The following is a 27,328-nucleotide window of genomic DNA, read 5'->3' as shown; positions in this document are numbered from 1 at the left end:
AATAACTCTTGGCATCAAGTAGAAGAGATAATATCTAAGGCTGACACTGGTATGGAAATTAAATGTTATATTTGGCAAGAAGTTTCTAAACAGACCATAAAGGCTCAGGTGCTTTAATGCACATTTGTTTGAATGCCTTCTCCTTTCCCCCCCACTCTGTTTTATTGTAGTCCTTGTAGTCTGTAGTTTGGTTCATTCAGAATTTCATGGCATATGTTTTTCCCCTGGAAACTCATCTCTGGGTAATTTCCATTGCACATCCTTTCTCCACCCAACCAGATGACAATGAGTTGCTATGTTTTTTTTTTTCTTGGAAAAACACTTGGAAACCAGGGGAGGGAGGATGTAATTTTTACTTAAGAAAGAAGGAAAAGGAGAAGACAACTATGGCAGTGTATCTCACTGAGGATCCTAAAGGACTAAAAACATGTAAGTAATGCAAAGCATTAATCATTACATTAGCTTATATGAAGACGGTGCTAATAAAATCCGTTGTCCAAATGCAGTTTGCTTTTAGAAACAAAACCTAGTACATTCATCTCTCCTCCTTTTGATGGGCTTCTGCTGAGAACAAGAATATGGGGAAATTTAACTTTCCAAATAATCTGCTTTTTATTCTGTTAATTTGAATTTCTCTTAAACACCTATTTTATAACAAAAAAAAAAATCCCTGAGAGCTTCTATCATCTGGGGTTTTGCTATTATTATCCATGTACCTCTCAGAAATTTCACTGTCCTTTCATTCACACCCTCTGTTATATCCCTGGGCTTGTTTTCTTCTCAAGACCATCCTCAGTGAAATTCTGGGGCCACTCACCAGGATATTTTACCATTATTTTCCTTCTTGATATTGCTGCCTGTATCAGTGCATTGAGCTGTAATGTTTTAGTTTGGATCATGAGTGTACTTTTGAAAGGAGTTGTCTGACAATTGTTGCTACTTACCGTACTCTAAGAGGTGTTCAGTGCACAAGACCAGGACAGAGGTGCCTCAAAAGCATTGAAATGCATTTAGTGTGGGCCCTGGGTCATCACTGGCAGTACTAACCACTCCTATCAGCTCAAATTGCTTCTCAGGAGACACAACCTGTAGGGAGTCAGGGCACACAAGTCCTGAATGAGTCAGGGGGATCCCAACCTTTGTACTGACTGGCAGTAGAAAGTCCTAGGGTGTCGAAACTCAGTGAATATCTGGGCTTGAATAGGAGGGCTGAAGGCTACCACAGCCATCAGGGAGGGGGAACTGCAGTGATAGCCTCATCTTTCCTCCCAATATCTCCTACTGCATCCCTACCAGCCTGATTAGGCTTCAGTCTGGAACAGAAAACGTTGTGCCACCTTTGGAGACTGCTCAGATAACCATGGATGTCACAAGCTCAATGGAAGCATCACTGCAAAATTGAAACCCCTTTCTCCTCATTTAATTGGATGCGAACATTGATTCTTGATTGAAATTTGGCATAGAAGGTAGGAACATCAGAATAAGTGTACTAACTACAGTATTTTGGGAAGTCATTTTTAGTGGTGCAAAGCAGGATAGAAAAATCCCTCCCATGTAGATCAAACTGCTTTTTGGACCAATTTTCTCACAGGTTTAAAGGGTTAAATTGCAAGGCACAGGAGGAAGAGTTCCTGTCTTTTCCGTCTTGATAAAGCTCTTCAAAATATTTAAATTAATCTTTTCAAGAACCAAAACATGGGCTTATAGAAGATTTTTAAATGCTCACACAGGCTCATCACCCTAAAAACATTGAGAATTTTTGTCTATTTCCTTTAATAAGCAGGACTGTGATTATCAGTTTCATGCATAGCAGCTGTATCTTTATGAATCAAGAGAATTTCTACCAAAGCTTCTTTGACTAAAGCCACCAGATTATCAAACTGATATCAGTCATGGTGGTGCCACTGAAGCCTATGAAGGACTTCTGTCTGTAGGGCCTGGGGACCATGACCTAAGTATTTTCATGCTCTACTCAATGTAGTGGTACATCAATGAATTTTGAATGAACTCATGTCGCAAATGTGTAACCTCCTTAATGCTATGCAAACTGAATAAATAAATAAATAAACAAAACCTTTAAAACATGAAGAAAAATATATCAAGTTAATCAATAAATGGATTAGTGGTACTGTAGAGAAAAAAATATTTTTCTGCTTTCAAATTTTGCTACTAAACACAAAAATGCTATACTTTTTAGTAATGTGGTTTTAAAAATAATACCCTTTTGCTAAATAAAGTGGTTGTTACATAATAAGAATATGCTTAAATAACCAAGATTGTCCCTTTTATTTTGTACTGTGAAGCAATTATTCAGTCATGATGAATATTTTCTGAGAATGACTGTGATCCAAAATTAATCTTTCTGCAGCATTGTTCTATTGATCAGTTCAGTGATTTTAAATAAAAGTAACGTGTTATATTCTCAGAGCAACAGGCCACACAGAGCTTCACAGAACACCCAGGATAGTGTCTTCTATCTGTCTTGTTCACAGTTCTGCTGGAAGACTATGGGCAATTCAATCCTTCATTCACTACTTGGAGCAGCCTCCATGTGAAGCAAAGTAACTACACTTCAAGAATATTTCTCACATAAATACAGTGAAGTTTAGTAACTTCTGTCTATGATGAGTTGCAGGCTCAGGATGAAGGATACCAGTGAACCAAACATTAATTGGCTATCAGTCATGCTCTCTGAACATAAGCAAGAGCTATCCTGCTTTTAAATAGAGCATGTTTAGGTAGAAAAGAGTGTAAAAGTTATTGAATGTCAGGTTGGCAGCATTCAGAATAATCTGCTCTAGATTTTTGTACTCAAAATATTTGAGAACTATGGGTTTGATGAAGGAGAAAACCAATAATGTTACTTTTGTGTAAGTATTATAGTGTCTTAAAGTGGAGACAGGCAATTGAGCTAGCAAGACCATGCTGCTGGGGCAAACCAACAATCCTCATGGTAGAAACCAGTCAGGACAGGGTCAGTATCATTTTCCAGTAACAGGGTACAAGTACTGGGTAACACTTGCTCCCTGCAGCAGCAGCGATGAGCACTGCAAGTTTTGCAAACCAGGGGCAGCCTCCTGGTTTGGCAGCAGGTCCAGGGAGGTAAAGACCTCCTCTTCCTCACACCCTCAGCACTTCATGGGGCTCCTGGTCCCCAGGAGCTGCTGAGACCTTTTCACATGGAGAATTTTATCTCAGTGGGTGTATTTTGTCTGAAGGGAACAGCTGCTCTAGCTCCTAAGCAGAGGTCGAATATGCTTTAAAAGAGGCTCCCAGCCCATGAACTCTGAAACACAAGGTCAGCCAGAGGTCCCTTTATTTCCAGAGTAAGATGAGCCATTGTAGGGGGGAATAAACCTGACTAGCTGATACGAAGCTCATTATGATGCCCATACCCATTTTTGTTCAGGAAAGTAAACTTGATATGTTGGAAACAATATCTCAGGCTTTTATACAGTAATTATAGAGAACTAAGATCAGTATTTTTAAATGAAAGTGATGACAATGCTTTATGGAATGAGTAGCAACAGAGCTGATTTAGATCCTTTATACTTCTAATGAAATGTGAATATGTAGGAGTCTCATTATCTGCATTTTCGTGTATGCCTTAGATTGTTCATTATCCTACCACTTAGTGAATTGGTATTTGTGCATATGAGTGATCCTAATGTTTTTTACACAAAAAGTTTCCAGCTTTGTTTAGAAAGTGGAGTTTTAATGATTACATTTTGGTTATAAGCAAAATATCCGTATACTATCTGTATACAATGCCTAATGGTTTGCAGCTTCAAAGAAAAATTGTTTCAACAAAAACTAGATATATTGAGAGAAAAAAATCCTGCAATTTATACAAACCCTTTTGACTATGCAATAATTACCATTTTCCAAGCATTCACAGTGTGGCACTGGGAAAATGAAGCTCTTAAACAACCTGAATCTCTTGTATTCATATTGCAAGAAAAGGAGAACAGAGACAGTAATTTATTGACCGTCTATGTTTGCAAAAAAAAAAAAAAAGACCAGGAAGAAAAGAAAAAATCATCAGAGGATGAAGTCTAAACCATGTGTTATTGCAGGAGGCATCCTCATATTCTGTATGCCATAGTTCAGCATCTTGCTTCTCCTGCCTCCTATACTCTTCACATTGGCTCCTCCAGAAGTCTTACCAGCTGCCATTGATAGGACTTCCCATCCTGAGGAGAAGATGGCACAGATGAGTGTGTGCTGGAGAGCATAACCCACTTGTCAACACACCTAATAAAATTAATAATAGTAATGACATACAATATTTTCCCAAAGCTCCAAGCAACCCCAAGAGAGCTCCTTCCAAGTGTGACAGGACTGAAGTACATTTCCTTCATAGTTAATGTGATGCCTCATGGTTTAATTAGATCTGCTGGATGTCTCTCTGCCATCTGCTCCCTTCCAAGAGCCAGCACCTGTCAGCATAAGCTCCAACATTGACTCTCCAATGACTGGCAGAATATATTTCTTCCTGTCTAAAAGGACATATATTGTTGTTTCCTAAGAAACCATCACCTGGGGGTGTCTTCCACAGCAGAAAATAGAGCACCCTAACTTTGATATTTTAGTTGGATTCTTCTTGCTGTACAGTATCAGACAAGTGGGGAAAATGATAGGAGACAGTAAAGACAAGTATTTTAAGGCTCAAGGAAAAAGCTAAAAATTAAAAGAAAAAAACACTCTTAGGAATAAAACATACCCCTGTTTGTATTTCATAGGGCTTAATATCTTTAAATGCTTTGCTCACAACATAGGCACACAGTTGAAAGGGCCAGTATGCACAGTGTCGCTTTACCTCCCAAGTGACTCCTCCACTTGGAGGGATTCTCCTTGGCCACATTTCTCTCATGGTTAGGATTTGGATAGCAGTGCTGCTGGGACAGGTGTCTGGAGTCTGCTGCTGTGGGTGCTTTCCACATCAGATCACATGGCACAGGTCCCTGCTGGGGGACTCTCCTACCATTAGTGTCTCTGAAGCCTGAGGGCATTTCTCCATTTCACATCTGCTGGCAAACTGACCTGTCCAGCTGGGCCTTCTCACACTAAAGTCCCCAGGCAAGCTGGGGCCACCTGTGTATTTCTATTAGACCTCAAACATGACAGCAGTAAATCACCCTCTGCTAAGCCAGTGATGCGATGCACTACCAAAATCACACTTGTTACATTAGCTAAGTCAGCAAGCCACCAAACACACACATCTGTGAACAGGACATCTTTCCTTTCCTCACCATTTTTTTTGGCCATAGCTTCTATGTCTCACAAATATATCCCTCTAAGCTTCCAGATGTCAGGAAATCTCATTGTTTGAAGGGTTGCATAAAGGGAGGATGTTTTCTTAACACCAAAAACTAATTTGGAACCAGGAGGCAATAAGACTCATTTTAAGAGGACAGATGACTTCCAGTTTGCATTTGTTTGCTGAAAACAAACCATTCATCTAAAATGCACTGAGGCCAGGATATCTCAGGTGAAATCCTGGCTGCATCAAAATCAGTGAGCATTTTGCCACTGCCTCCGCATTCACCACAACAACTTCTTGTGCAGAGGAACTGGAAACTACCAATGCTTTCACACATAACACACACAGCAAGGAAAAGCTTTAAAGCAAAGGAGAAAATTAATGCAAGTTCTACTATACCATGCTTTATCTACAGATTGCACTGAAGAAAAGCTCAGCCAGCATTGGGACATCGTGGTGATAGCTGCTGTTCTAACTAGATATCACCTTGGAGATTATCCCTCACTGTCAAAAAGACCCAACAAATACCAATTTCTCAAACATAAAGTACTTAGACGAAGCTCGGAACAACATTTGAAGGTTAAATAACATAATCTAGGAATTTGATCCATGATTGCTGGTACCTCAAGGGAATTTGCTCTTCCTTCTTCATATAGCATGAAACCACTTCACCTTTCATGCCTTTGAAAAAAGAGCATTATTGTGCCTCTAGCTTTTTGTATCAGTTGAGCTTTATGCTGCTTTTGCTTTTTCTTTAACATTTCACTGATTCTACCAAACATTTGTTTAACGCACATTTTTTAATTTGTACAGCAAGAGCAATTTCATCTCTGTTCATCTGGTAGATCACTGCTATGTGAGGGGGCTGCAAGTTGAAAAGTTAAACTTCCTAGATTTTCTAAAAATTAACAAAATGAAACAAGCAGATGATTTCTCCTCCCCCCCCTCCCCAAACCACCAGTCTGTGCTTTCTTGGAAAAGTCAGTAAAACCACATAGCTCTATCTTGGTGCATGTATTTGCATTAAGTAACAAAGCTGAATTCAGGTGTTGTTATATGTCACTGCATTTTTGGGCTCTAATGCAAGTTTAGAAGTATATTGGAATAAATGCAAGACTCTGGTCTTTCCAGAATGTTTAAAGCAATGGCCTAATTTTATGAAAGGGAATAGGAAATGTGCCTTCAGCTTCAGCAAGCACTGACTTATATCAACAATTGTCATGAATGAGTTTGAATATACACAGGTGTCCAACGTTACCTAGCAGGTTTTCAAAGGATCTAGGCATCGAAATACCTCTGAAGTTAGTGTTGGAATGGGAACAGAACATCTCTTAAAAGACACAGAAAAGACACAGCAGACACCTGAAAGCAGATGGTTTTCCAAACACTCAGATGGAAAATCAGAGTTTTGTGGTCCTGGAAACTCTTCTCCTACAGGATTATGATTTCCAGCTATTGCTGAAGTTCCTGGAGAGAAGATCTTCAGGATTCTTTCTCCATCATGTCACAACAAGAACCTTGCAGGCAAATCTTGCATTTTTGGAAGCCATTATCTTTCGAAAAATTAATGACATATCTTTTCAATCAATTCTCTTATCAGCATACATCATTTGCTGCTTTATTCTTATCAAATACAATCTGAGCACATGTCCAGACATATTTTTGCTCCATGTTCCATAACGGCTTGTCTTCTGTTAGTTCATTATTGTCCTATAGAGAGCAGAACATTGGAAACAGTAAACATTAAATAGAGAGGAAATAATTACGTCTAATTCTGTAAAATTTTTACTTGCAGATCACCTGTGTAAGAGCTAAATACACCGAGATATTGTAGTTCCCATTGCAGTGCTGTATATCACACTTACAGGAATGTCACTCTCCTTACACCCAGGGAGAAGCTAGGGCCTGTACATTCCCCAAGTTACAGCAAGTTAGGCACAGCTTCCCTTGCAATAACTGGCCTGCAAGATGTTTATTCACCTCCAGGGCTGGGATGTAGATTTTGACTTGTGACCACAGAATGTTCATTAGACATCTATGGCTTATCCTTCTGCTATTAGCATTATTTACCATTTGCACAAAACTGATAGGAAAAGAGAAAAAGATGTCTCATTGCAGCAGGCTGATGGAAGGTGGATATCCACCTCTACACAAATGTTAGCCACAAACACAGATGATTTCCATAAGGGATCAAACTTCCAGTTCCCTTCAGCTACTTATTGTCAGTATCCAGATCCTGAAAGGAGAAGCTGCAGCAATTAAGTCAGAATTTAATTTTCTCCCTGATCTCCATTTCTGAAAGTTTATTTCACATCACAAAATCTCACATCCCAGACCTTTGTGAAGTTATAAAGACTTACTTGGGATTATAGCTATGTTTTATTATTCACAAACGTGTTTTAACTCCATTTAAACACAGCTGCAGAGGTAACAGGTTCCACAGTACACTCCATTTGTGAGAATGAACATTTTAAAGCCCATTTTACAATTTCTTCCACTTTGAGACTTCAGATATATATTATCTGACGCTTTCCTCTATAGCAATTTTACCTGTATCAGCTTGTTGCTCCTTACTGGACCAAAAAAAGTCAGATTCCATGGGGGCTGCTAATCACCAATGGAAATCACAGAATCATAGAAAGGCTTCGGTTGAAAGGGATCTCACAAATCTATTAGTTCCAACCCCCCTGCCAGGTCATCCCAGACAGGGATGTCAGTCACTAGATCAGGTTGCTCAAAGCCTCATCCATCCTGACCTTGAGCACTTCCAGGGATGTGGTACCACAACTGCTCTGAAATGGTTCTACAGGCATTTGGTTTTTGTTCGATGAAAACTTCTGTGGCAAAAATAAACCTCAACATTTGTCTCTGAGTCATGGACCAGTTTTCATTAACTGAGAGTTTCAATGGAAAATTTTCAGCAAGCCTTAATCATACCTATCAGCAGGTCTGTAAGGATCTCCCTGAGAGTTTGCACCAGACTATCATTTTAATACCAGGAAACTGGCTGAAATTCTAACTAAAAATAGAACAATAAAATGTTCAAGTACAAATGCCGTAAGGACTAAGCAGAAAGGGTATTGCAAACAAAATCAAGGCTTAGCAATCGATCTAAAATTCCATCAGCATACTAATAAAATCAGGGCTGAAACAGAACTAGGTGATGTCATTTCATTGGAGGTCCAGAAACAATTAGAGAGAAACCTTCATTATTTTGAAATTAAAATAACAGCAATAGAAATTTGATTAGAATCATAGAATCATTAAGGTTGGGAAAGACCTCCAAGATCATTTATTCCAACCTCTGACTGAACACCATCATGCCAACTAAACCATAGCACTAAGTGCCACATCCAGTTGTTTCTTGAATGCTGCCGGGGACGGTGACTCCACCGCCTCCCTGGACAGCCTGTTTCAATGGTTAACATATGTGGAAAATATTCTTCCTGATTTCCAGCCTGAACCTGCCCTGGTGCAGCTTGAGGCCATTTCCTCTTGTCTTGTTGCTGGTTGCCTGGGAGAAGAGGCTGACTTCCACCTGGCTACCCTCCTTTACTGATAGTTGCAGGGAGTGATAAGAGCTCCCTCAGACTCATTTTCCTCCAGGATAAATACCCCAGCTCCCTGAGCCACTCCTCACATGACTCACTCTCTACATCCTTCCCCAGCTCTGTTGCCCTTCTCTGGACACACTGCAGCCCCTCAATGCCTTTCTGGCAATTAGGGGCCCAGAACTGAGCACAGGACTTGAGTTGCAGCCTCACCGGTGCCAAGTACAGGGCATTGCCCTGTCTTGCTGGCCACGATGCCATTGGTCTCTTTGGCCACCTGGGCACACGCTGGCCCATGTTCAGGCAGCTGTTGAGCAGCAACCCCAAGTCCTTTTCCACCAGGCAGCTTTCCAGCCACTCTTTCTGCAGCCCACAGCAATGCATAAAGTTGTTGTGACCAAAGTGCAGGAATAGGAGTAGTGAGAAGTTGAATACTCTTGTGCAACAGAAAAAAAGTCAAAGGTAGGTAAAAATGTATTGTGGAAGTAATGTGCTCTTGGCCAAATAAATGGTACCTGAGAAGTCCTTTTCCATCCTACAGATTTCAGTATTTAGGTCAATATAAAGTTCTATAGATACAGATGCAGATATAGGGATACAAATGCAACTTGATGACCCTATAGCCACTGCATCTTGCATCCTGGTCCCTTGGTGACATTTTACTTGTACCACAAACTGCAGGTGTTAAAAGAGAAAGGAAATGAAAGGCGTGGTGACCAAAAGCAGATTTAATCTTTAAGGAAAGGATTAAGATGCAAAATGGAAAATTTACCTTCCTCTGAAACCTGGCACAAAAACTGTGTATTAAAGATTAAGAGTCTGTGTTTCTTACTCAGTGTTCCCACAAGATATCAGGCCCTGTAATGCCAAGGTTGCCACGGATATCAATATTGATTGGTAAATAGTGTTATTAAGTCCCATGTAAATAGTTAATAACTGACAGTTCTGAAAGATATGTGGACATTTTAGGTAATAGCCTTTTTTTTATTAATTACAGAGGTTCTAATTGAACATTTGAAATTCAGCTTAAATTTTCACCCCTGCTTCACTTCTTTGTATTTTGTTAAGCAAGTATATTCCAATAGCTGGCGTATGCAAGAAAAGAGGAAACCTCAAATAAAACATCATTTAAAATTGAGACTGGTCCAGAGTCTAGGCTCATGTGGTCAAAAATCAAAGAAAGAAAGAAAGGGATAACTGATAAACAATAAGAGAAATACTGGATTATTTCAGAAAAGCCTTCTAAAGAGAGCAACCCCAGGTCTCTAAGAATAAATTTGTCCAACTGGTAAGAAAAGATTTGTCTCACAACAGCAGCTACAAGTTTCACTGCTCAACATCATCACGGAAAAGCCCTGAAAATGTTTTTTAGACATGAACTGAGCAGCACACTCTTGTGAAATGATGGAGAATTGGGCTTGTCATCTCATCAAGAGAAGCTGAACATAAAATTTGCCTGATGCCACAGCAACTCTGTAGAAGTAGAGCCAGAGTCAAGGCTCTTCCCCCTTTACAAAAAGTGACCAGTGTTTGACTCTGAAATCTTAAGGACATCAGATGACTGGAGTGAGCTGGGTACAACCTGGCATGGTCCATGCACTAGTGCATAGACCTGCCCGAGATTCTACATCCAAACAAATGTGATGGGGTTATTGAATACAGTGACTGGATGTGATTGCAGGCATCCTGACTGATTTTTCTGCAATATTGTTATAGTTTTTCCGTTAAAATTATTTCAAATGAGATGGTGTTGGCATGAAAGTTATCCAATGGTTATCAACACTCAGACTCAAGTATGCACACTCATACATACAAAAAACATGCACATATCACAACTTACACCAGATGTGTCAGCCACAGACAGTCAGGAGCAGAAACAAAGCTGTATGATCTAAGAGACCGTCCACAAGGACCATGAATGAATAAAGAACAGTCAAAGCTCAAAATCAACAATGCAAAGACTAGGTCCTAACCAGCTAATAAGTCAAATTCCTGCTTTTGTGAATAGCAAACTTTTAAAGGTAGTTCACATCTTAGTGAAAGACAGACTGTCTAGTTTAGATGAGATAAATCTGTATGGCTACAGCAGCAGCAGTAGCAGCATAACAGCAATTCACATCAACTGACAATCAGGTCTAAACCTGTAAAAAAGGAAGCTGAAAATAGAAAAAAAATTAAATTAAATGGATGAATTGCATACTGCTAATTGCTTGCTTAGCTCCATTTTGGAACAAAATGTTAATGAAAAAAACCCAAATCATTGTCAGTCAGTTCTGGGTTGCCCAAGGTAACAAACATTCTGCTCAGCTTGTTACTTAAGCATATAAGGCAAAGTTAAACACAGACTAAATCAATCCAAATGAAAATATTTTAGTAATACTACAAGAAGAGGTTGGCAATGAAAATTCTCAGATAAAGGTGTTGTGTTAGCTGTCTTCAATAGATCATCCTATCTCTACCTACAGTCCTAACAGAAACAAGATCCTGTTGGTTTTATCTTACTGTAGCTAGACAAGATAAGCGTTTGGCTGGTGATTTAAGACTGGTCTTCACTAATTGCTTGATGACAGCTGTCTCAGTACCTCATCTTTTCTCATTCTGGAAGAGATACTGCAGAAAACTGGGTTTCAGTGAAAGAGAATCAAGCTGCAAAGCAGATCCTTTTTGAAGACTGAGAGTACAGCACATATTGTAAAAGTTCCCAACCCCTGCCAGGACTACTGGTGCTATGGTGACACAAATACAGAGAGCTGCCTAGAATTTTTTACATTATTGGCATATCAGACATACAATTATTTTGGTTATAAAAAGAAATCAAAAAGATTTTGGTTTCCAAAAGCTGCAAATAGAAATGTTCTTCACTGCACAGGAAAAGATCGAGGTCTTTGCACAAATAAAAGCTACAAATATTTTCAAGAGGCATTTGTATATTTGCCATTAAAGCCTTTCTTCAAACTGAATTGCCTTTGAAAAAATGTCAACGGAATATTTTTTACTCTGTCTGGTATGCAGAAGAATCATATACTAAACAACTGACTCTTTGAATAGGGCCTGGGTATGATCCTATCAGACAGGATTCTTTTAATACAGGTTTGGAAGAATTCTCCAAGTGAGAAAACTCTGAAAAATGTGGATACCATTCTGAAAGATGGTTCTTACTAACCGTGTGGCTCACTGGTACTGCTCAGCTCTTGTGGATAGGAGTATGAAAGCCTATGAAAGGAATATGAAAGGAGTACAAAAGTACACATGTAGCAGTGCAGATGCAAACTGGGCTCTTGGCCAGGGCCAGCTCAGAGCTCCTTGCAAAAGCAGGAAAGACTAAGCTCTGTGGCTGTAGGGAAGAGATGGTAAGCAGGAGAATGCACTATTCGCTCTGAAAGAAGAGGAACAAAGAGGGGCCATCAAAGGCAGGTGTGGAGTAGAAGTGTCCTGGAGAGTTAGGATCTGTTTGTGCTGCAAACAGGAATAGTACAGCTGGGGATCAATCACAGGGATGACAACTTTGGCTCATGTCCATCTGCTGTTCCATGCCCGGTCTTCAGCCTTCTTCATCAGGGCTCCTCTGTAGCAAGTGGAAAGTCCATGGCTTTTGGTGCCTCCCTCTCCTGTACCAACAGCTGACAGTACCTCTGGGATTTAGAAATATTTGGGAAAAGCATGGCAAAATAGATTAATCTTTTGCTGACCGCCAGCTGCAGTAGCATGAAGTGTTGCTACTTGACAAAAAAATAAATGTCATACAGTTATCTTTACTGTTCAGTTAGATTATCTTAAAGAAGCATGAAGGTCTAGAACGATTTTAGGATGAATGAAATAACTTTATTCCTACAAGCCCAATAAACACAACACCAAAAACTTCCCACTTGATTTATTTTCTAGAGAACACCATCATGGTGTATTTGCTGCGGTTGAACTCCACCGTGTTGGGCATTTCAGCTTTACCTTGCAGGAGAACAAAGTTAAACAGGAGGTTGTGATGGAATGACAAGTTTTAGATTTGAAAATTAATTAATCCAGGTCTCCAGCCTTGTTAGTTCATTTGTGCTGTCATGACCTCCAGCAGCCATGGCACAATGCTCAGAGCCACCATGGCCAATTGAAAGGGTTCAGCTCATTAAGAATTCTCACTTCTTGTCTGAGCTCCTTCAAGAGCATGTCATTTCACTTTAATGAATTCATCACACATGATATCGTGGTGGTTTTATGAATATGGATTTACCTTCTAATTGTTATAGCACTTTTAGAGAAAGGGAGACAGGAAAGGCAGAGACTTTTAAGGGTGTTACCATGCAGTTCTACACCTCCTGCAAAGGCCAGATCTTGCTTTTCTCTCAGATATTTCACAGTGGTTTGTTTACTCAGAGCTGATGCTTTTTTTCAGTGCAAGCACTCCCCAGCTCAAATAGTTTTCAAGAGACTTTATTGATGATCACATTATGAAGGAGATAAAAGGACAGCAGAAGGGTCATTGACTTCTACATGAGACACTCAAAGAAAGCGGAAAGAAGGTGGGAGTAAATGCATAACATGGGACACATTTGGGACTTCAGCTGTAGGTGTCTAGTGTAAGAACCATGTTAACTTCTCTCCATTGACTAGGTAATGGTCTGGTAGTTCTGCAACTAAACTTATCTGAATGGCTCATTGAACACAAAACTTCACTGCCCTGCCAGCTGTGGTGGCTCAGCCAGGCTCTCAGAGGACTTGAATGTGGCTCTTGGTTTCTCTGAGTAGTGAAGGGAATAATGCAGAAGTACATGTGGTGCTGGCACTTGGAGACAGGAAGGATAACCTCTGCTTTTGTATTTGGACACAAATGATATTAGGAAGCTCTCAGTGTGGCCAGAAGGTTTGAAGTCCCTGTGGGCTCTCAAGGAAGAGCTGGCCTTCCACTGTTCTATGTGCAAGTAAGGAAAAGGCAGAACAGCTTAGCTTTTAGCAAATAAACAAGCAACCAACTGAAGCCTGGGCTATTAAATAAATTGATACCATTATACTAAACCATAAGCCTCCTTTTGCTCAGAGCATTATAGAGCCTCCTTATATTTGCACTAGACAAATACTTAAAATATCTCAGCAATTATTTCATGTTGGCACAATAATAGCTTAACTAGAATGGATCTTCTTATACATGAGAATACAGTGAATGATTGTCTTACTAAGAAAAGCCTAACCCTTAAGAGGGTTCGTGTTCTTCTTCTAATGACTCACTTTAGGAGAGGTAGATAGGCAGGAAGGATGATTCATCGCGGGACACCTACTGTACACTATTCTGGAATACATTTTTCTTCATCTCTCTCCCACTCTACCTATCAGAAAGGGATAAACAAAACCATAAGGGCTTGGGGATTGAAAGAGGAGGGGAAATCAGCTAAAAGTCAATGCTGGCAATGGGGTGTCTTTACAAATGAGTAAAAGAGTGGTGACGGCAGCACAGTAATGTATTGGCCTCACAGGTCAGATTGACCTTAGCAGATATAACCAGTAAATCTGTAAGCCTCAAGATGCAATCCTGAGTCAAAAGTTCAGCTACTTTCTCAGGCTTTGCCTCCAAGCTTTTGCAAACTGCAACTTCTATTCCATGCCCTGTTTCCTCTAAATGACGAGGAGTGAAATTTCAGGGAAAACAAGAACAACAGATAGTAATTTAGTCACAGGCTTGAAGTAGCAAAAGGAAAATTACACTGTTACAGTGTCATGATTTTCTGAAACTCACCTTCGAAGAGAGGTCAAGAGAACCAACTCAATAATATACTTTGATGTCACAGAAAATTTGCTTGAGGTTCAGCCATTCAGCCACTAGCGAGCCTGGTACAGTCCACTGACTATTATCCACTCCTGATCATAGAAAAAACATTCTGTTCCAACACCTCAGGCATGGGAAGGGATGCCATTTACTAGATCAGGTTACTCAGGGCCTCATCCAACCTGGCCTTGAACACTTACAGATGTTTCTTCCGGGAGCCAGTGATACAGCCCGAAGGAATCCAAAGAGTATCAAAAAGGGTTAGAGTGTGGTGTGGTCAGCAGGCCAGAGAGATGGGATGTCATCCAGGGGGACCTGGACAGGCTGAAGGAGTGGGCCCATGCAAACTTCATCAAATTCAACAGAGAAAAATGCAAAGTCCTGCACCTTGGTGAGGGCAATCTCAAGCACAAACCCAGGCTCAGTGGAGAATGGATTGAGAACAAACCGCAGGAGAAGGTCTTTGGGAATGCTGGTTGATGAGAAGCTCAACATGACCCAGCCATTTGCTCTTGCAGCCCAGAAAGCCAAACATGTCCTGGGCTGCATCCAGGCAACAGGTGAGAGAGGGAATTCTGCCCCTCTGCTCTGCTCTGCTCTGCTCTGCTCTGCTCTGCTCTGCTAAGACCCCATCTGCAATGCTGCATCAGCTCTGGGGTCCCAGCACAGGAAGGACATGGACCTGTTGGAGCTGATCCAGAGGAAGCCACAAAGATGCTCAGAGGGCTGGAGCACCTCTCCTATGAGGACAGGCTGACAGAGATGGAACTGTTTAGCCTGAAGAAGTGAAGACTCCCAGGAGACCTTAGAGCACCTTCCAGTAGGGAAACGTGACTACAAGAGAGAAGGAGAGGGACTTTTTACAAGAGCATGCAGTGATAGGAAAAGAAAGAGTGGGTTTAAACTTCAAGAAAGTAGGTTTAAGTTGGATATTAGGAAGGAATTCTTGATTGTGAGGGTGGTGAGGTACTGGAACACGTTGATCAGAGAAACTGTGGACACCCCATCCCTGGAATTGTTTGAGATCAGTCTGGAAGGGGATTGAGCAATCTAGTCCAGTAGAAGGTGTTCCTGCTCATGGCACAGGGATTTGGAACCACAGGATCTTTAAAGTCCCTTCCAAGATGAACTGTCCTGTGATTCATTCAAGCAAGTTTTGTTCCAGTCTGAATGGTCACACAGGAAAATGAATTTTAGGGTGTTCTTCATATGCCTAGGCCACAGATGCTCAAATCATTTTTAACAACAGCTAGAAAAGGAAAAAATCATCTTGTAAAAGCCAAGGACATTAGTAAAGACGATTGCTGAAGCCTGTCCAGGGATTATGCAGCTGCAGCTGGCTTAAACATGCACTTAGTAACACTAAGTGGTGATTTAACAGGACGGATAACCCTGATAACCCCACACAGCAAGTGAATGAATACATCTGCAATTGCAAGTGCTGAAGATGTCAGGATAGGATTCATGGGCTGGAACTTGAGCAGAAAGCTGCATTAATAGAGGGAGGGCATTTGTAAAAATGCCATGGTATCATTTATGACCACATTTAGTGATAATTTAGTTCTCTAACGCATCAGAAATGCACAAGCTGCAGCAAAACATTCCACCCCATTAGAGCCCAATGTCTGTACTGAAATATTTGCCTGTTGAAAAAACACTGCTACATCCTATGACATTCTAGATTCACTTCTGTCCTCTGAACCCAGGCCCAACACAGATACGTATCCTATGGCAACTAACCTGCAGGGACAGAGAGAGATTAAAGTACATGGAAGTCAAGGGAGAAAATTATATGTAAAATATAAACATTGCTGTCTGCTGGAAGTTTGCATGCCCTCAGTTAGGTCTAGCAATTTCACTCATCCAGTCTGGATCCGTGACTATTGCAGGTGACTTTAAATCAGCAGGAGTTCTTAGGAACAAATTTTCTTAAAAATATTTCTACTATTCCATTGCTTCCCTTGGAGACCTTGCTGTCCAGGGATGTAATAATAATGATGATAACAACATAATAGCCTCGTGTCATTTGAGTAAAAGAGAGCATGTGGAATTTCAATCCTCTTTAGATGGGTATCTAATCAGTTTGGGCTTCTTATAGAACCACGTCTTGAGGAGTGTAGCTGGCTTACAAATACAAATATAGCTGAAATTTTTCCACAGAAACAAGTTAGCTATTACTGGATAACTTCAGAAATGCAGACCCTGCAGCTTGCCTTATGGAATATGGTCTTCCAGTTCGGGTGGTGCCACTGAGGAAGTGGACCAAATCCCCACCCTCAACACAGACTATTCTTGAATTAGGGATAATAAGATAAAACACATTTTCACAATTATGTATCTACAGTACTCTGGGATAGTTTTTCAAAGGAGCATATTCTTGGTGAACACAGAAACTCTGTTCAGTAGTGACAGTGCAGAAGACATAAATATCTGCAAAAAACAAATCTGTAACTTCTGAAAGAAAAGAGATTTACCAGGCAACTCCAGCTGCTCATGATAGGACTATTCACAGCCAGGCACATGCCTGGCAGGAAAAAGATTGATTTCCCCTTTGTTACTTATCCATGAGAGCTGTCTACAGAACCTCTGCCAAATCACCAATTTCTGAGTTCAGTACTGATGACCAGAATACTCATAAAGGGCAATGCTTTAAGAAAGGCTGTCATAATTCAGGTTTTTAATCTGGATTCAGGATCTAAATTCATACAGACAACTTCTATATCAAGAAATTAGGCAACACAGGCAGACACTGTAAGTCAATGGTCTCAAACTGCTAGAGTAGCCTGGCAGTCTGTGCAAATGCTACAGCACGCATCAAAATCCTTTCCAAGCACAGAGAAGTTGTTAGCACAGAGCAGATTTCGCCCCCAGTAGGTACTCTGGATGTGGCCTTCCTATTTTGAAGGCTGAATTTTGACAGAGTAAGTTGACCTCAATGCCCAAATAAAGTTTTATACATGTTTAATTACTTAGTGGAAATCTATAATAAATTCTGAAAGTTTCATCCTGCATCTAACTGTCAAGAGTGGAGACCAGAGCATCATGGTGAGATTTAGAGTTTATGAGAGACCACCAGAGCACAGTGAGCACTGTGCTCTGATTTGGCTAGTCAGGATACTGAAGGATGTTTTTTTAGCACAGCTCTATCAGCTGAGCTAGGGATTTCTAACCTCAGTATTCCCAAGAGTCTCAGGTTGCCCAAAGCTCAGAGCTGTGGTCTGGTGCTGGACCTACAGATGCCCCAGTTTCAGTGATTGCTTTCCTCCGTCTCTGAGTGTCCAGGAATGGGAGGGTCGCCCTTTTTCCTTGTCACTCTATGCAAGAGCCAGGCTTCTGCCAGTCTGGCAGCACACCTGAGAGCCAAGACAGGCAATAATGATAGCACTGAACACACACCTGCCTGTCACCAGCCAAGGAAACCCAAATACATCAACCTCAGTGACAGCTCTGGCTCTCTGCAGCACAGAAATGAGACTCACTGCTGATTGATAACCCCCTTGGCAGACTGAGGCCGGATTAAGCAGGGCAGGTTTTCCAACAACCTTCGCCAAGCCACAGGGCACCTGGCCAGGAAAGATATGGCAGAGCATAAAACATGACTGTGTTGAAAGGTGCCCTGGACTCTCATTCAGTTTCTCTGCTCTGGGGACTGGCTTGGCTTAGCAGGATGACTGAGAAAGTTAAAAATCCTGTCCTGTCCTGGACCAGATGTTTGTGTCCTCCTTGCCCACTGGGTGACCTGTCCTGTGTCATGGAGGAGCTGCTGTGTTTCATCTCCACCTGTCCAGAGGCAGGCTTCCCACTGCCAGGAAATGATGCCATCAGGAAGCATTCACTATCTGCACTGCCTGGGGGTGGATTTGATGGATCTGGGCCAGAGACACATGTGGGTTTTGGGCTCCATACCCACAGAAGACTGCAAATAAAATAAATGAGGCTGTCATGAACGGAGAAGGTTGTAAAAGAGGTTGTGTCATCCTGCTCTCCCCTGAAAAGTGGAAGTGAGATGCTGGCAATTTGTGATCACTTGTGGGAGTAGGTTTGATCACAAAACTTTGTATTTGTGACATTTCCGTAAATGTCATTCTGCTAAGGTATATACTCTGCACTTGAGTCAGGCTCTTTCTTTCTGATATCTGAAGTGTTAATCATTAATCATCAAAACACAATTACTGGAACTCTGCTCCCAAAGGAGATACAGGTTTGGCTTACAGTGGTATCCTCCAATAACATAAATCCTTACACTAATTATTTTCTTTAACAACAATCACATTTTACTGAAGACACAAGCATGGCTGTGCGTGTGAGTACACGTGTATGTAATTTGTGAGATTTGATTAACTGTGGGTCCACAGTCTATGTATAAACTTCTCATGGTATCAGAATAAACAGTGCTTTTCAATGGCTGGCTCCACACTATCTTTGTTTGTTCTGTATCTGCCATAGGATAACAGGCTCTTAACACTGATCAGAGCTACTGGTCTCTCATGTAAAAATAACTTATGAACTGCAAGGTATTGTCATGGACTCTCAACCTAACCTCCTTCTGCTCTGTCTACAGTCTCCTGTTAGTAGTAGGTCCCCTTTTCTAAAGGAAGAGCCCACTAATTCTGTTCCACAAAAGCAAAGTGTCATCAGCATTATTTTGTTTTTGCTTAACATTGGCTTTCTTGCTAAAGACTGTATTCACCCACAACCTAAAGATGTTTGCAGTGTCACCAGGCAGACTTCTGAAACAAGGTAGCTTTCAAGTAGAATATGGTATTTAGGGGTTCTGGTGTTGAATAGGAAAGCAAAATATGCACACAAGCTCATGCCTGCAATGCCCCTCACATGTTAGGTCTCCCCCAGGATTGTAGTCATCTCAGCAGCACGTAACTGAATTCATATGACTCTGTCTGCCTTGGCTGCCCATCATGAAAAGCTCATATCTGACCAGAGGTCTTCCGTCATATCAACGAGATAACTCTGTTCACCTGTTGACAGCTCTTGATATTTCTTCCATGCCCACTGGGAATAACATCCAGCTTTTTTTTCACAGTCCCAGAAATAAGATTAATCTCCCTGTCCTAAAAGATCACAGCATTGAAATCAGTAAGGAAATGTTCATGCTTTTGATAAAAATGAATTTCCCATAACCCACATAATCATATTTAAGTTTGGGCTGATCTTGTCTTCTTGGAAGTTACCTCCTCAGGATAACAGTGGAGTCAGTTTCAGGCTGCCAGCTCATATGTACCACAGTGAAAAAGGTGATATCCTCAGGTGAGCTGGCAGTCCCACACGAGGCAGTATTTTCATACGCTGCCTGTTCTTTGATGAGTCTCAAACTGCTTCACAAAAAGAAATAACAGAATGGGATTGTGACTCTCTTTGGTGAGGAAAGCAGAGCAACATACAGAATGTGCCTGGCCAAGGTCAAAGGAACTTATTCCAGGTTGTGACCTACACGTGTCTGCAGATTAAACAGGCGAGGCAGGAGTATTTTCTTGCACCATTCCCTTCCTGAGTACCCCAGCAGAGTCAACACAGCACAGAAAATAAACTGAGGTGGGTGTGGGGTTAATTCAACTTCCTCTAAGTTGCAGTAATTTGTGAGCTGCTAAACAACCCATCCATGTGTCCTTGTCATGACTTCCAGGGGACAAGCAGGCAAGCACACACTCACTTATGTTATGTTTAAAAATATGTGGCAGCAGTTTAATCTGCTGCCACATATGTGCCAACACTGCCATTTAGTGTGCTGGGCCTGTTGCAACAGCTTGGACACAAAAGACAACACTGATTGCAAGCAGTGATCCTACGCAGAGAAGCAGACACATACCACTACCTGTTGGGAGCCCCTATCAGCACAGGATGTTGGAAAGTGGCAGAGGGGGGACTACATGTTGCAGAAAGTAATAGTGAAGGGTGATGGTGGCAAGAGTTCCTGGAAATATGAAGATCTGAAATCTTAGTGAGTTCCTGTGACGAAAAACAAACAAACCAAAACAAAATAAAGCACCCCCCCCAAAAAAAACCCACCCAAAAATAAACAAACAAACAAAACCCAACAAAACAAACAGTTTTGTTTGCAAATAGAAAACTATTATCCAAATTTTAAAAATCTCTCTGGGATTAACCATGTGATGGAATTCCTGGTCTTACTGAAGCTCAATAACCAGAGGAAAGAGTAGTTGTTAGTCATCTTAACCCTTTCTGTGGAAAGTTGGGATATTCTTAGCAAGTATTTTAAGAAAACCCTTGATCTATTGGTATCCCTGAAGCTACTCACATGCTTTGATCTATGGCCTTGATCTGCAAAAACAGCTGGGACTTACCCTGCTCTATGAAGAAAAATCTCAACTAGTTTAGCTACTTCCCTGCCCAGCTAGCCTTGCAAATGCTTATCCTTCAGTGCAGCACCTGGGGGTTTTTTTGGGGTTTTTTTTGTAACATTGCTCCAAGCTTTGTCAGGGGTCTCCCTCTCCATCTATCCTCATTTTCAGAAGAGATTTACACCCTTTGGAGCTGACACCCCTTAGAGTCTTCACAACAGGCCACGTAGGCAATCTGAAAACTGCAGTTCTGTGCAGAGGAATCAGCAAGCTCTGAACAAATCTGCTGTGGTACTGAGGGCTGCCCAGACACAGCCGTGGGGAGCCAATGTGGGATGCTCTGTCCTTCACCTCCACAACACATGATGGTGCATCCTTCAGGCCAGGTGTGATCCCACTGGCAGTACTCTGCTGACCCTTTCAGATGTGCTGCCCTTCCCTCACCCCAGGCTTTCCCTGAAAGCTCCCTTGCCCTTCTCTTGTGTCTGTATTTAACCAATTTGTCAATCCACCCCCAGCTCCTCCTACTGGGAAATGTGCTGCCACTCCACTGGGGAAATGACACAGGATGTCCTCCACCAAGTGCCAATGATGCAAACCCCAGCTAGCGCTGAGCTGATCCCTGGCCATTGCCATGATCTGAACAAGTAGGTCAGGTAGCCCTTGCAGAGATGGAGACCACATCCTGTTCGGCACTAGCCAAAGCTCAGAGCCCATCCAAACAATTTGAGAGACTTGGTTAGGGTCCAGCATGGTACCTGATGAAATTGGTGCTGGATGCAACAGCAGAGAGAGAAGAGTCATGAGGAGAAAGTGAGAGAACATGCATTTCCATAGGTCAGCTCTCCTCAGGGGTTCATTGTAAGAGATATAAAAATAAATGTCAGATGGCCCTTTCTTAGTTAATCAGGCTTGGCTTTGCTGTAGTGATGTCTCCTTTGAATAGCACTTTCTCCATTCTAAAGTCAAGGAAAAAGCCAGAGAGCATCTGACTCCTGAACAAGCAATACTGAAAGCAATTCAAGCTTATTTCTGTGGACATGCTTCTGCTATTATTTTAGCACAGCTGTGTAATCCCTAAGTAATTAAAACGTCTCCTCAAAGCTGCCACTCTCTTACGCCTTCTGATCCGTGTCAATGCTGATCTGTTCAGCTGCATAGGAATATTAAGAGTGCCTGATATAGCTAAGTCTCTTCAGCTTTTATCCAAATGGTCTCTTCAACATCAGCATCAGCTGAAGAGAAGGACAAATTCTTCTTTTAATATAATTTTAGATTAATTGTGCTTTGAATGCAGTTAGTCTATTTACACCAGTCTGATAGGTATCAGCCTTAAACAGCAGCAAAGGATTTCAAGAGGACATGAAAAAGTTTTTTTAATGTATCAAGGGAGCAGAGGTAACAGATTAAGAAAACCATTAATAATTTGATTGAATATGGAATTGTCAGTCACTCAAAGCAGCTGAGACCTCTGGAACTTAAAAGAAAAACACAGTTTAACAAGAAAAAACTGAGTAAAGAAGTACATTAAGTGAGGAAATCAAGAACTCTGTGTGAAAGCCACAGAAGATCATTGAAGGTCAACTAAGAAGGTTTTGGACTATTTGCATTTTGTGGGGCATTCACTGCTCTGCAGACAGACAGGCTGCTCTGGCTGTCTGCTGTGACAATACTGGGGCCAAAGGAGACCTCAAACAGGCAGCTTTGGGGACACATGGGTTAGAAACACGTGAAAGAGAGAATAGTAAACACAAACACTGACTCTTGGTTAGAAGAAGCATCTAAAAACCATCTGGGCAGACAAGAAGGACAAAAAGGAGCAACGTGTGTTGATGAGCAATGTGAGAGAGCTTTGTGGAGGTAATTGGCAGCAATAAGAGCTCCCTCTGCAGCTCCCCTGTGACTAAGCTCTCAGGAGATACCAGTGCCATACCCTCCCCATAAAGCCATCGTAAAAAACCCCTCTATACACAGCACCATGGCTGGGCCTGGGTACAGGAGAGAAACTAGAGAAAAAGATCAGCAATGGACTGAGGAACTCTTGCAGAGCAGTGCACACAAAAGCAAGATAATGTCTGACAAGTCATGCCAGGAAAATGCCAAACTGCAAGTATAAGTAGGATATATGCATGCAGGACAGAAAGAGCATTATTAGGGTAATGTTGAGGTAAAAACTTGATTCTTGTTTTCTTATTAAAAAAACGCAAGGCACTCTTTACTTCGCACACATGTCTGGGCTTACAGGTGACACTGGGGCACTCTAAAACAAGTCTGCACAAGGAAGAGAGCTGGGCATGGGGACTTCCCTACCGCTTTTCTACCATCACACTCCATGATTTCTCACACATGGCATGTGGAGCCAGGTCTTGCTGAGCCCTCTGTGGCTGTCCTGAGGTGCAAAGGCAGAACAGTGGTGTTCGCACGCACACTTGCAGCAGCCTCATGATTAGACTCTATTCACAAAGCCACAAGCTTGTCTTGGCAAGTTTCTTTCAGATGTCTCAGATCCATCTCTCTCTTGCATTATTAATTGCAGCATCCACAACCACATTAAGCCTCATTTTCCATTCCTTTTAGTAGCTTATTCTCAGCGCCTGTCCCTTGGAGATGAGACCCTGGCCTGTTAACCCTCTCATTGCTTCTGAAATACAGCAGGTGCCCTAGGGGCTGTGGAATTTCCCTTAGGCACATGGGGGTTCCCACCCCAGAGAAGTGTGGTATGTGCACCTGTAAGTCCTTGATATCCAGGAGATAGCCCAAAGAGTGAGCGAGCAGTGACCACTCTTCTGAGACACCAAGGTCTGAGCTTTCCTGCTGGATTTCCTCATGCAGGTCCATCACTGTGCTTTGTGGCCCCCCAACAGGCTGGCTGAGGGCTGCAGGATCAGACCATCTGCTTGCTCAGGAGAGCTCTTTTGCACAGCACTGACACTGAGCAGAGACACTCATGCCACCCATGATCCAAATAAGAGGCTTGGTGTCAGTCCTGGATTACTCCGTTGATAGTCCCAGGTGCCCTCACTAACACTGGTCCTGGGCTGTTCTTGTTCCTCAGTACTCTCTGTATCCATCATCCTTTGCTTGTACAGCATAGAGGTTTAGACATGACAGAGATCATACATATGAAAATATACCTCCCTTAGAAGAAAAAGAAAAGCCCACACAAATTTGTATATAAAATTTATATAGACAAAATTATCAAGACCTTTTCTCATCACACAAAACACTGCTCTCCATACCATGAACAAGCTGCCCTGTTCACAGGATACACAGTGGAGCACTTGGGGGAAAACAGAGCAAGCTTCTCATCTGCAAGGGGAAGCAAGAGGACACAGAGGGATTCTGTGAGGCCAAGAAATGCCCACTTGTGCCCAGGCATCCTGTAGGGAGCAACATGGCCGCAAACTGCTGCAGCAGCAGCAGCCCTTGACACCCTCGACCACAGTAGAAGCTGCAGCATGTCCTTGGGTTCACACTGGCTCTGGGAAGAAGGGTATGCACAGAGCACCAGTGAACCAGTGCTCAGTTTGGGCTGTGTGTCTGTCTGGGGGGAGTGAGAGTGAGACAGAAAAACTCAATTAGCACAAGCTCTAAGCACAGATTCTTTCAGCTCCAGTGGCCCCTGATTCAGTTGGTGGCATCTACCCAGGCAGCAGCTGTCACCTAGCTTTCCCTCCAGTGAGTTAGGAAAGGTTTGTATGAGAAATCATGAGCAGCAATTTTCCTTGACAGAAAAGGTCTGGAAAACACTTTGTGTGTGGTAGGGAGGGGTACTCTATTTCAGGTCTTGCTTTCTAGAGCACACATCTGCATTCAGTTTGCTTTCCACACCTCAGCCAGGTATACACCTTTCCCAAGCCCTTAGCATCCTCCCTACCACCCTCCTTTTTGCTTACCCTTGGCCTTCCAGAAAACACCAGGGAAGCTGCACACATACTGTCTGCTCCCTTAAGCTAAATGTTTAATAGCTTTCCTATCAAGGAAAACGCTTTTCTCTGTCTTACCTCCTCCTCTATTTTTCCAGCATTTGCATTATCCCTCCTAAATATATTATGACTCACTGTTAGCTTGAGACCACTGACTGCCTCTCCCTCCTCCTGGCCCAGGAACTCCTTACATAAATCATTGAGATTGCTGAACAAAAAACCTCAAAACCAAACAAAAAATTAACACGTGCAGATTTATTGCTGCTTTTGTTTCCTCAATGCACAGACAAATTAATATTACTGAGATTAGGTCCCTTTACTCCGCTCTCTTGAGCACTGAGCAATATGACAAGAAAATCCCTATTCTGCTCAGGAAAAAAATAAAAAAAGACTGGATAAACTCTGCTATTGTACAATCACAAGATCCTGAAGAAAGAGGATTATTAAAGTAGAACACAATCAGAAATATAATCAATACAAAGACAGACTAAGATGACACTGAATTGCAGAGGGACAACATCTCTTCTGTGTATGATGTGTGGTGGGCAAGCCAATGAAGGGCTGCTGCAAGCCTCATGAGTTCAGAAAAATTATGTGTGTTTTCCTGGAGTCTGAGCTATTCACAATGTCCATTTCACAAGGAGGGAGAGGGAAAGTTGAATAAGTCTGTAAGGGTCATCCTCTTTTCAAACCAACTCAAAGCAGAGTCTCTGTCAAGCTGACAGGATCTTATTGCTAGGTGGAATCACTGAGAATTACAAAAAATATTTGTAACCAGAATTTGCCATCAAAAACACACTCAAAGAGCATCTGAACTACTCCACAGACAGCAGGGATGCCAAAACACTTTGCTGTCTTTCTGACTTTTGTACAACAGAGGAAATTTAAAAACTGTTTTTCATTAATATAGAAAAGTTACAAGGTGAGGGGTCTGTTTGGATAGCTGTACACCTTCAGCCTCCTCCATGCAACACTTTCTGGGTAAAAGAAGAACCTTTGGTAAATTTTTGAAATTAGGAAGTCCATGAGAATTGGGGACAAATAACACCTTCAATGCAAAACTTTTTTCCTCACAACTTTTGTTTTCTGAATAAATGCTACAGACACTTTTACAAATGGAAAGTCAAGTTATATAACCAAAGTACTACACAAGCTTATTGAAGACCTTTAAACCATATTCAATCTTCCATGCTCTGCAGAACCCAAGATTGACAAAGTGTTTAAAGTAAATCGAAGTGAAAGATTAATCAGTGGGCCACCAATGCACATGAAGGTAGTCTGGGAGTATTGGAAAAGTTCTTAAGCTGTTGAGGACTTCATCTACCTCTTATACCTCTGAACAGACAGATTCAGAGCCAGGCATTTCTGACAATTTAACTTCTTTGGCCTAAAATGATCATCTATGTTCTTCCTGCAACAGTGGAGAGAAAATAAGAAAATATGAACAGCTGACAGAGACACTTCTGTTAGTACAGGGTGAATTACTCTCAGGTTGTTCCTACTTTTCTCGACACACATTCAATTTTCAAGGGAGCCATGACACAGTGACAAAGGCTGGGACAGACTGCTTTATCCCTGCAGACCTGAGGGAACTAGGGCTGTGTTCTGAATAATAGGACAGGCACTCAGGCAATGCAGACCAGAGCAGGGCTCAGTGCAGAGGAAAGCAGTGGCACCAGTCTGCCCATGAGGAGCTCCAAAAGTATCTCTCCTGGCTCTTGCACTGTGGTTACCACAGGACAGCTCTCAATTCAATCCCTCTTCATCCTTAGAGCACAGAGGAATCCAATCATATCCAAGGCCTGCTGCAGCCACCAGACACGCCCATGTAGTTTGGGCTCAGCTGTTCAGGACCTGGTTTTCAGGATGTGGCACCTACAGCTGTGGTTGCTCCCAGCTGTGAAAGTCTGGCCCTAAATGCACGTGTATTTCATGATAGACAGGAGTCAAAGGAGAAGCGTCTTACTGGGTTGTACTGACACACGAGAATGAGCTTCATCACCAACCCATGCAATCATTCCTTTTGAGGCAAAGCCACCCCTCAGGTTTCCCTCAAGTTGCCACAGAGGGGGCTGGGAGGCTTCACCAAGGAGTACTTCCCATGAGCTGTATTCATCTTGGATTTCCAAGCCTCTGACTCGTTACTTTGTTTTACTTCTCAGAGCATTACAATATCTTCCCAAGTCATCCATTCACTTGATCCTCAAAGATTTTATCAGAGAATTAGCCCAGAATTGCAATTTCCACCTTGAAAACGCTTTAATGCTTTAATCCTTTGAACACCTTCAAAGCCATTAATTACAATAATACTGGGAGATAGATTAATAGAAATCCTAATTTATTTGCAAAGGAACTGAGCCCAAGAAGTGCAAGCTCAGGTGCTGTCCCCAACCTGGGCACTCCAATATCCCATGTACCAACCTCCCTGCAGGCCTAGAGACCCAACCCATGAACATGGCCATCTGAGCAGGCTCACCCTTGTGTCTGGGGACACAGAAAGGCATTGCCTCCCTTGCTTACCT

The sequence above is a fragment of the Lichenostomus cassidix genome, chromosome 3 (genome assembly GCF_008360975.1).
Source record: "Lichenostomus cassidix isolate B80296 chromosome 3, HeHo_3.0, whole genome shotgun sequence".
Lineage (NCBI taxonomy): Eukaryota > Metazoa > Chordata > Aves > Passeriformes > Meliphagidae > Lichenostomus > Lichenostomus cassidix.
This window is presented reverse-complemented; position numbering follows the sequence as displayed.